Source organism: Saimiri boliviensis, chromosome X, assembly GCF_048565385.1.
Source record: "Saimiri boliviensis isolate mSaiBol1 chromosome X, mSaiBol1.pri, whole genome shotgun sequence".
Taxonomy (NCBI): domain Eukaryota; kingdom Metazoa; phylum Chordata; class Mammalia; order Primates; family Cebidae; genus Saimiri; species Saimiri boliviensis.
The window spans coordinates 136,708,484-136,720,097 of NC_133470.1; the positions used below are offsets into that span (position 1 = coordinate 136,708,484).

Here is an 11,614-nt window from a genome sequence, read left to right on the forward strand (position 1 = left end):
CATATATTTATGTCTTTAAATTGAAGGACTATTTATTCCAGTCTGTCTTGTTTTGGTGTTTATTAGACATGTTTTCTTAGATAGTATGTGTAATTTATCTGTTGATTTCTTTCTTATTTTTCTTTTCTTTTCTTTTCTTTTTTTTTTTTTTTGGCACTAGAATCCCAGGTTTTCCTTGGTTCTAGTAAACAGAATGCAGGAGCCTGTTCTGAATGGAATGAGTGTCATACCAAAGGAAATATAGTGGTATTGTGGGAAGACTGGCTTGGGGTTTTTGCCCAGGGGACCTATAGAACAAACCTTCTACAGCATGGTGCTGCCGAGTAGCTACTGTAATTTAGTATCTCCTCTGGCCAAGTTATAGAGCAGGGATTCCAAGCCTGGGGATGGTGGTCCTGCCTTCCCTCTTTGTGTCTGGCTATCCTCAGGGATATTTCTCCCTTCTGGTACTCCCAAGTGCTATCTGTAAGTTGAGACAGGGATCAGTCTCCTTCCATTGTATTCAAGATTTAGGAGGCTTGTTGTCCACCTTGATCTCACTTTTTCCAGTAGAGAAACTGTGAGTCAGAGGGAATTGTCCATGCACTTGCTGCTGGAAAGATTGGGAGGAGGGGCACTGAAGATGTGGAAAGGTGATTATTTTACTGTCTGCTTGGATTTTTTTTTTTTTTTTAACTTGTCTGTGACTTCAGGAGCTGCCTCATCTTCCTATTTGAGTTTTGAGATATTGCTGGTGATAATATCAGCACTGATACTCATTTTTTGCTTTTCTGTAGGGGGAGAGTGAAACCAGCTTACTTGTATGCTATTATTTTTTATGATCCTCGAATTTTTATGGAATTCGCCTATAAAAATGCTTGCCTAAAAAAGTGTGGTGGGTTGTTGGTTAGTTTGTTTTTGGTTAGATTTCAAAGTATAAATACAAGAGTTTTAGGTAGTTTTGTCTAATCATAGCTTCTTTTCTGTTGGTTTCAGAAAATTACATACTTTAAAAAATTGTTTTTTTTAAATTAATTTTTTGGTAGAGACAGGGTTTCACCATGTTGCCCAGGCTGGTCTCAAACTCCTGAGCTCAAGCAGTCTACCTGCCTTGGCAAAGTGCTGGCATTACAAGTATGAGCCTGTGTGTTTTAAAAGATTTTTGTGTGAAGTTGTTCATGCTCTCCTATAATTATGTTCTATTTTCTTTTATAATAGATTTTTATTTTGCCCTTTAATCCTCAAAATTATTAGAGATGTAGAAGAGTTAAAAATTAGCCCAACATTTAGTATGAAAGTATTTAAATATAAACCTAATAAAAGTAACAAATAATGCTATAGTACATTTATGAATTTCCACTCTTGATCTTTCTGGGTTGTCATTACTATAAAACACTGCATAAGGTTTTTTCCCCTTTTTGAAAACTATGTAGCACTTACAGCAATATGATTATAATATGTCAACAATTACATATTTAAAACATATCTGTATTCTCTTGTGTGTTAGATGTTAAAAACAAATAAGCAAAGAATTTATTCTTTATTCTAGAGAAGGAGTTTAGGAAATATGAATTAATTCAAGTTGACTTTATTTATTTTCTGTAAATCTTGATTACTAATTTATAAATTATATATGGACTATGATATTTCTCATTATGGAATAAAAAAAGTAAATTTAGCATCTTCTTGGAAAGAAAGAAAAGTTAAAGGTTTGTCTTCTTTTTTTCCAGTATTTACAATGAGTAAACATACAAAGAATGTAAGGTGGTAGTGTCTAAGAACATAATGTCAAACAGGGCTACCTGTGTTGTATTCCTGACTAGGTTACTTCTAGACTCTTTTTCCTTGTGTAAGTTACTTAGTTGGACCTAATGTAATCAGGGAATGGGAATCTATACTACTTATTAATTTGCAAATTTTATTTATTTTTAAAATATCAGCTGGGATCCTTGGATTACCAAATCTAATCTCTGAAAGTCTCCTTCAAAATCAATTAATATTACAAAAGCTGTAATATTAAATATTACGTGAACTTAATTAAAGAATTGCATCTAATTTCCTTTTGTTAGAAAAACACATAAAATTAATCAAAAAGATTATATATTTTTTACCAACTAATTCCCTAAAAAATGCTAATAAGACTTAAAATGGTTGAGTCTCATTATTTAAAAGCATCAATTTAATGACAGCACATGAATGTCACCAAATATTTCCACCTTATGCATTTCAATTCTGCATATGGAATATATAAACTAACACAGAGGGTTACCACCTTATGCTCTGCCTTTTAAGGGGAAGAGCACAGACTATGAATGGTAGGAAGACAGTGAAATGGTCTAATCAAGCAGCAAGAGTGTACCCAAGTATCAAGTAAATTTAATATCTCCCAATGGGAACTAATTTTTTAATGGAGAAAATTGTGTCAGAAGTATATTTCTAAGTGCATATATATGGTCAATTTAGTGCCAAAAGTTTAGATATGATCTAGTTGTTGTAAAGATACCAATGATTGAATCAGAAGAGGTCTATCACAAACTATAAGATTATATTGTTAGCAAAAATCCAACAGAGCAGAGAGATAGGGCAATATATTGTTTCATTTAAAACCAGAGTTTAAAAATTTATAGTAGAAAAGCACAAAAATACAAATTATTACCTGGAGATCATAAGGAAAATAAAAAGATGAATAATCATAATTATCTCCAGAAAGAGGAAGTTATGGTATAATTGTATGTGAGTGAGCACTGAAAATAAAAAAAATACAGCTCCACCAGATTTTATAGATATCATTTCATGAACATAATAACATAATTTGTAAAAGCAAGTATTAATAATATTAATAATAGTAATACTTAAAAGGAAAACAACAGGCCAAGATGATCAAAGCTGGGGGCACTGAAATAAGAAAAATGCTTACAGAAAAGAGCTGATAACTATTTAATGCTAATGACTGGCAAGGTAAAACTCACAGCAATGTGAATTGGGCCAGAAGATCAGAGTGTAACATGTAATACTCCAACATATGCTAAATTAGAAAAAAAAAAACAGTTTTGTTGGTGGTTTTAATAAAAAATAATGTTGAATATATAGAATGAGAAGAATCTGGAGGCAAATATCATGAGATTGGATATAAAAAGAAAAAATACAGAGGGAAGCCAGTCGGTCATGCATCTGTATGAAAAGGTGGTTGAAGATAAATAATCGGATGAGGATGAAGATCTTTCTGAATATAAATTAGATGAAGATGAGGATGAAGATGATGCTGATCTCTCAAAATATAATCTTGACATCAGTGAAGAAGATAGTAATAAAAAGAAATCTAATAGAAAAAGTCCTCAACATCTCAATCTTCACTTTCACTATCTTCATCATGTTCATTCTCCCTTTCAAGTTCAAGATCTAGGTACAGATTCCTTTCAAGAAGTTCTAGTTCACAGTCAAGATATCGTTTCAGTTTCAGAGAATATTTAAGATCTTCTCAGTTGAAATCAAGATCCAACTCCATATCCCACAAGGGCTCTTCCGCACCTCCCCGCCCTCCAAAAAAATGATGTTATTCAAGTTCATCACTTTCTCCTGAGTGGAATAGAAACAGAAGTCATTCTAGATCTTCATCTGGTGATCAAGGAAAAGGATGAATAAGATTATGGTCACCTGAAAGCCAGGTGATTGCTGAAAACACTAAACAACTCTGAGCCCAGGGCCAACCCTTACAGAACACCATTACTTTACCCAAGCACCACAGACCATCTTCTGGATCATCCCATTCTGGTTTTCATTCAAGTTCAAGGAAAAAATAAGGCATTAAAACTTATATCTTAATGAAATCTAATACAGTGCATGAAGCACATTTGTAAGGAAGTTGGTGTTTTTGTTGGTCAGAAGTGCTAAATCTGCTAGTAGACGTGCATGCCTTTCATCATGTTTCAGAACAATACAGCTGTTTATTTGCAAAGTTAAAAGTAAATAGCATTCTATTAATAAGTCACAGTGACCCAAAATAGATGTTCTCTCATTCATGGTTTACAATCATTTGCTTCATTTAAAATCATCTGAACTGTAACAAAGTATTGTTTTCTGATTAAACTCATTTTTACTCATTTCCCCATATATCCTGTCTACTGGCTAAGACAAGATTACCTGGGCTTGCCTGAACTTTTGGGCATGGAGGCAAAACTGGTAAACTAGCTAGAAACATGTTTATGTTACTCTAGGAAAAGAAGTCAACCTGTTTATGTTGTTAACCTATGGCAAAGTGATTCTTACCAAAAAAAAAAAAAAAAAAAAGTTAAGCTAAGTTGTAAAGCAGCCAAATAGAAATGTGTTTATTTTGAAATTTCCTGTACTAAGGTTGCCATTGCCATAGAATCATTGTCTTTCTTTTATCCAGCTTTAGTTTTTTTTTGCACCACCACATTTAATGGAAAAGAATCTTGTGAGTTGCAGAAGGAGAAAGGTGTGATTCATTTTCCTTTCTGACACATAATTTGGGGCAAGAAAGGAAGTCTCGCAGCTCATCTCTTCTTTACTGATATGGTTGGTTGATAATAAAAACATCTTCTCTAAACATGTTTAGTAATATTTTAAGAAGGTTTGTGTGATACTCTTTAAAATCTAGTTATCAAATATTATAGGGTAGAAAATGTGAAATCATAATTAATGAGCAAATAGAAGTAAACTTTTGACATATATTTCTTTGTGAATGAAAGGCCAATGGAGACGTCGTGAATTTAAGTGAAGATTTGCTTCAAGATGTTTAACTATAAACACACCACATAAAATGTTCTTCTGAATAACAAATGAATGCTTATTTCTGTATAATGTAAGCAAAAATTGTTATTTTTCCTATTCATTTGAGAATAACTTGTGGCTTAAATGTTTTCAGAGTTTGTTTTATTTCTCAAAATTAAAATCTGGTCACATGAAAAAAAAATTGCATGTTTTTTTTGTTTTGTTTTGTTTTTTTTTAGTGTAATTTTAATGACATTATTACTCGATGGCCTATGGTGGCATTACCACATTTTGTTAGCTCTATTCCAGGCCACTATGATCTTAAACAAAATGCTTAAGATTGTCTAATACCTATGAAGAACATAATTTGGAGATAATAAATTTTGTTTATTATTTCAACTGATAAACTTCATGTCCTTACTGTTAATCACCGTTTTTACCCTAGAATGGTAGTGCACATGTTGAATTCTGAATAAGTGAATTCTGAAAAGTATTGATATAATACTTTTTCATTTCATTTATGCACATATGTACACTTTGTTTTACAGTTATCCCCAGGTACTTGATTTTTGCTTTCCACTCAGCTGTGTTTGAGATTATTTCCTCTCAGCTAGTCGTATTGCTTGTTTACAGTATTTTGGTATACACGTTCTCATTAGTGATTCTAGTTCTAAGCTTGTTATATTATTGCATTCACAGCAAAGTATTCTTTACTGGAGCTTTTTTAATTCAAAGACTCTTCTATCTTCTCTTTTCATTTAACTTTCCTGGAAAGGAATTGTCTATGATAGGGACATGTTTCAGTTCTCTCAGCTAAGAATTTGGCACAGCCATTTAGAATTGAATCAGAAATTCTAATTTTAACTGCATTGGGCTTATACAGTTAACTATACTACACTCAATGTTTTAGGGTCCTTATATTAAAGATATGATAATGGCATATTGCTTTGTTCTAAAGAGCTTATACCTTTATTCTACGAGCTTGAGTGGAAGCTGCCACAGAATTGGGATTATGATTTAGAGTGGGGTTCATGATACCCAAAAAGTGTTATGACATGGTACAATATACCTTTCTTTTGAAAAGGAAAAATGACTTCATTTTTTGAAAATGATATGATATATAGATAGTATTTAAACATTCAATCAATACAGAAGAGTATAAAAAGGAAAATGTGAACATTTTGCACAGAATTTCATCATCTAGCAATAACTATCATTAATAGTTGGTGAGAAATATTCCAGACATACAGCTCATCCATGTAAATATACAGACAGGAAAGCAAATAAAATAAATCTAGTTATAAAAGGATATAGAATCAGTGAATGGATTGATGGATAGACAAATGGAAATATATGTTTTTCCAAAAATCTATTTACATATATAATACTTATACATACATAAGCAAACTATATGTAGTTTATAAACTATAGTATGCAAATAAACTATATATAATTTTAATTTAAAAAATTTAAGCTTCCTTGAGTTTAAAAAGGAACATAAATGCAACTGAAGAAATTGATTTACTTAAGATAAATTTTTCTTTATTGCAAATGAGATTAGTATTTAAAACATACTCTAAATTTAAGAGAAATGATTTTGAAAGCCATTAAATTGGTGTAACTACCTGATAAGTTCATCTTGCCCACAGCCCAGACAGAGCCAGTTTATCAAGACAGGGGAATCGGGATCAAGAGTTTAATGCATGAAGAGGTGGCTAGATAAGAGACAGGAGTTTTACTGCTCAAATCAGTCTCCCTGAAAATTTGGAGACTGGGTTTTTGAAAGGTGGATAAGGGGTTAGGCAGTGAGGAATGCTGATTGGTTAGGTCAGAGATGACATCATAGGGAGTCAGGGCTGGACATCATAGGGGGTCAGAGCTGGTTCATCTTGCTGGCTTCTGTTCCTTGGTAGAATCACAGAACTAGCTTAACCACATTACCAGTCTGGGTGGCATCAGGTAATGCATCAGAATGCAGAGTTTGGAAAGTATCTCCTAACACTTATATTAGGTTTTACTATAGTGATATTATCACTGGGAGCAACTGCGGAGGTTCAGAATCTTATGGCTTCTAGTTATATAACTTATAAACCATAATTTCTAATCCTGTGGCTAATTTGTAAGTCTTAAAAAGGTGGTCTGGTCCCCAGGCAAGAAGGCAGTTTGTTTCAGGAAAGGGCTGTTGTCATCTTTGTTTCAAAGTTCAACTGAAAACCAAATTCTTTCTATAGTTACCTCAGCCTAAGACCAGGAATGAACAAGGACAGTTTAGGGTTAAAGGCAAGATGGGGTTGGTTAAGTCAGGTCTCTTTAACTGTCATAATTTTCTCAGTATTAGAATTTTTGCAAAGGTGATTTCCTTGAAGTTGTGTCTTTGACAACCAAAATGAGTGACTGAAGCTTAATTCTTAATTGTCAAGACTTATTAATCTAGTATTATGGCACATCTGGGAAAAACATGAATCACAGATACATCTGTGGCTACTCTTCTGAAGAGGTTTTCAGGAGGTTTAGTTTATATACATTTCATTAAAGGGACGAGGGGATGCATACAGAAAGAGGGACAGGTAGCCAGTTAGGTAAATACATTTCTGTGAGGCTTTAGTTATAGCCCAGTAAATCTACATTTTATATAAGTTAAAGTGAATGTTTGATAAGAAAATGGGAGTAAAGAGTCAATTACGCAGATGTCTCTGGTAGGCAGAGGGATGAGTTTTGACTTAGTTCTGTACCCGGGCAAGACAAACTTGTAATGAAATTGTCAGTGTGGAATGGAATAGACTTTAGTTTTAGGAGCTACACTCAGATCTAAACTTACAATTAGCATGTCTTTGTTTGTGAGAGGCCAGCCAATAACTTACTTATGAATGATCAAGGAGGCAGTCCTTGCCAGATGCCTGAGATCTTTTACCTTTCCATGGCAATCTGGCTGATGCATAATGGTAGTAACAGCCATTCATTTGGAAGAGAATGTTGCAATGATCTTCTCTTTTGCATAAGAGCATTGGGGGAACCTGAGATTTTAATTTTTTTCTTTATGTTGTTTAAATAATCTCATGAATTTCAATCTTAGGGCACTTCTCTTGTCTACCTGTAAACTTGCCTCCTCTTAAATGCTAACCTGCTATTTAAATGATTATTATTTTTACATTGTTAAGCATTACGCCATTTACATTGTCTTCCATGTTTTTAATTTTAACAAGTCTTAGTAGCAATACGTAGGCAAAATAGATTTCAAGCCAAAAACTATAAGAAGAGACAAACATGGTCACTATACAATGATAAGGGAGTCAATTCAGCAAGAGGATACAACAATTTATATATATATGCACCCAACATGGGAGCACCCAGATATATAAAGCAAATATTATTAGAGCTAAAGAGAAAGAGATAGGCACCAGTAATATCAGAGCTGGAGGCTTCAACACTCCCCTTTCAGCATTGGGAAGACCTTCCACACTGAAAATCAGCAAAGAAACATTGGACTTAATCTGCACTATAGACCAAATGGATCTAATAGATATTTACAGAACATTTCATCAAAAAGCTGCAGAATACATATTCTTTTCCTCAGCACATGGATCATTCTCAAGGTCAATCTGTATGTTAGGTCACAAAGCTAGTTTTAAAATGTTCAAAAATTGAAAGAATATTACCTCTTTTCTGAGCACAATGAAATAAAACTAGAAATTAATAACAAGGAATTTTGAAAACTATACAAACATATGGAAATTAAACAATATGTCTGAATGACCTGAATGACCTGAATAGCCAGTAAGTTAGGGAAGAAATTAAGAAAGAAATTGAAAAATATTTTTGAAACAAATAATAATTGAAACACGACATTCGAAAACCTGTGGGATACAGCAAAAGCAGTACTGATATGTAAGTTTATAGCTTTAAGTGTCTACATCAAAAAAGAGGGAATACTTCAACTATGCTCTCTAATGATGCATCTTAAAGAACTAGAAAAGCAAGAGCAAACCAAATTATAATTAGTAGAAGAAAATACATAATAAATATCAGAGAAGAAATAAATAAAATGGAAAAATATTACAAATATAAATGAAACAAAAAGTTATTTTGTTTCAAAGTTAAACAAAATTGACAAACCTTTAGCGAGACTAAGAAAGTGAGAGGATAAAAATAAACTCAGAAACTAAAAATGTGACATTACAACTAATGCTGTAGAAATTCAAAGGATCTTTACTGGCTACCATGAGCAACTATAGATCAATAAATTGGATAATCTGAAAGAAATGGGCAAATTCCCAGACACATGCAACCTACAAAGATTGAACCAGGAAGAAGTCTAAAACCTGAACAAACCAATACCAAGTAATGATATCAAAGCCGTAGTAAAAGGTCTCCCAGTAAAGAAAAGCCTGGGACCCAATGGCTTCACTGCTGAATTCTACCAAACATAGGAAGAAGAACTAATATCAATCCTACTCAAACTATTTTAAAAAGTACAGGAGGAAGGATTACTTCCAAACTCATTCTATGAGACCAATGTTACCCTGATGCCAAAAACACAGAAAGACACATCAGAAAAGGAAAAAGACAGGTCAATATCTTTGGTGAATATTGATGCAAATATCTTCAACCAAATACTAGCAAACCAAATTCAACAATACATTAGAAAGATCATTCATTATAACTAAGTGAAATTTATCACTGTGATGCAAGGATTGTTCAACATATTAAAATCAATCAGTGTGGTGCATCATATCAACAGAATGAAGAATAAAAACCATGTGATTATTTCAACTGATGCTGTAGATCATTTGCTAAACTTCAATATCTCGTTCTGATAAAAACCCTAAAAATCTGGGTATAGAAGGACCATACCTGAAAATAATAAAAGCTGTATATCACGGACCTACAGCTAGTATTATGTTAAATGGAAAATAAACTGAAAGCCTTTCCTCTAAGTTCTGGAGCACTACAAGGATGCCTGCTGTCACCACTGTTTTTCAACATAGTACTGGAAATCCCAGCTAAAACAATCAGACAAGAGAAAGAAATGAACAGTGTTCAAATTGGAATGGAATAAATCAAATTATCTTTGTTTGCAGATGATATAATCTTTTGTTTGGAAAAACTTAAAGACTCCAAAAAAATCTATTAGACCTCAAAAATTAAAGTTACAGGATACAAAATCAACATACAGAAAATCAGGAGCATTTGTATATGCCAATGGTGTGCAATGTCAAAAAGAAATAAAAAAATTGTAATTTAAAATAGCCACACATTAAATTCCTAGAAATTAAGAAGTGAAATATCTCTATAATGAAAAATATGAAACACTGTTGAAAGTAATTGAAGAGATCACCAAATAATGGAAAAAGATTTCATGTTCATGAATTGGAAGAATAACTATTGTCAAAATGTCTGTACTATCCAAAGCAATCTACAGATTCAGTGCAATCCCTATCAAGATGCCAATGCCATTCTTCACAGAAATAGAAAACAAAATCCTAAAATGTATATCGAACCACAGAATACCCAGAAAAAAGCTGTCCTAAGCCAGAAGGACAAAACTGGAGGTATCGCATTACCTGTCTTCAAGTTATAGTACAGAAGTATATAGTAAGCAAAACAGCATGGTACTTGCATAAAAGCAGACACATACACCAATGAAACAGAATAGAGAACCGAAAAACAAGTCCACACACTTACAACAAACTCATTTTTGACAAAGGTACCAAGAACATACACTAAGGAAAAGACAATCTCTTCAATAAATGATGTGGGGAAAACTGAATATCCATATGCCATATGCAGAAGAATGAAATTAGACCCCTACCTCTTGCCATATACAAAACTCAAATCAAAATGGTTAAAGACTTAAATCTCAGACCTCAAACTACGAAACTGCCACAAGAAAACATTGGGTAAACTCTCCAGGACTTTGGTCTGAGTAAGATTGCTTGAGCAATACCCTACAAATGCAGAAACCAAAGCAAAAACTCACTAATGGAATTACAGCAAGTTAAAAAGCTTCTGCACAGCAAAGGAAACATCAACAAAGTTAAAAGCCAACCCAGAGAACAGTAGAAAATGTTTGCACCCTACCCAGCTGACAAGCGATTCTACCAGAATGTATAAGGAGCTCAAACAATTCCATTGGAAAAAATCTAATAATTCTATCAAAAATGGCAAAAGATTTGAATAGACATTTCTCAAAAGAAGACATACAAGTGACAAACAGTCATATGGAAAGGTGCTCACCATCATTGATCATCAGAGAAATGCAAATCAAGACTACAATGAGATATCTCACTCCAATTAAAATGACTTATATCCAAAAGACAGGCAATAACAAATGCAGGTGAGGAATATGGAAAAAGGGAAATGCTCATAGACTGTTGGTGGGAATGTAAATTAGTGCAGTCACTATGGACAGCAGTTTGGAGGTTCCCAAAAAGTGTAAAAAATTTAGCTACCATGTGATCCAGTAATCCTACTGCTTGGTATGGATAAGGAAAATGTGGTACATATGCACAATGGACTATATTCAGCCATAAAAAAAGAATGAGACCCATTCACTTGCAATAACGTGGATAGAAATGGAGGACATTATGTTAAGTGAAATAAGCCAGACACGGAAAGACAAACATTCCTTGTTCTCACTTATTTGTGGGATCTAAAAATCAGAACAATTGAACTCATGGAGGTAGAGTAGAAAGATGGTTACCAGAGACTGGGAAGGGTATTAGGGGGCTGGGGGACAGGTGAGGATGGTTAGTGGGCACACACAAAAAAAGCTAGAAAAAGTGAGTAACACCTACTATTTGATAGCACAACAGGGTGACTATCACATAGTCAAAAATAACTTAATTGTACATTTAAAAATAACTGAAAGAATGTACTTGGATTGTTTGCATCTCAATGTGATAAG

The 11,614-nt window shown here is 33.3% G+C and overlaps 1 pseudogene; it reads left to right on the forward strand.

The window, feature by feature from the left end:
- The first annotated feature begins 580 nt into the window (after positions 1–580).
- Positions 581–3,801, forward strand: LOC101034277 (uncharacterized; annotated as a pseudogene).
- The last annotated feature ends 7,813 nt before the right edge of the window (positions 3,802–11,614 follow it).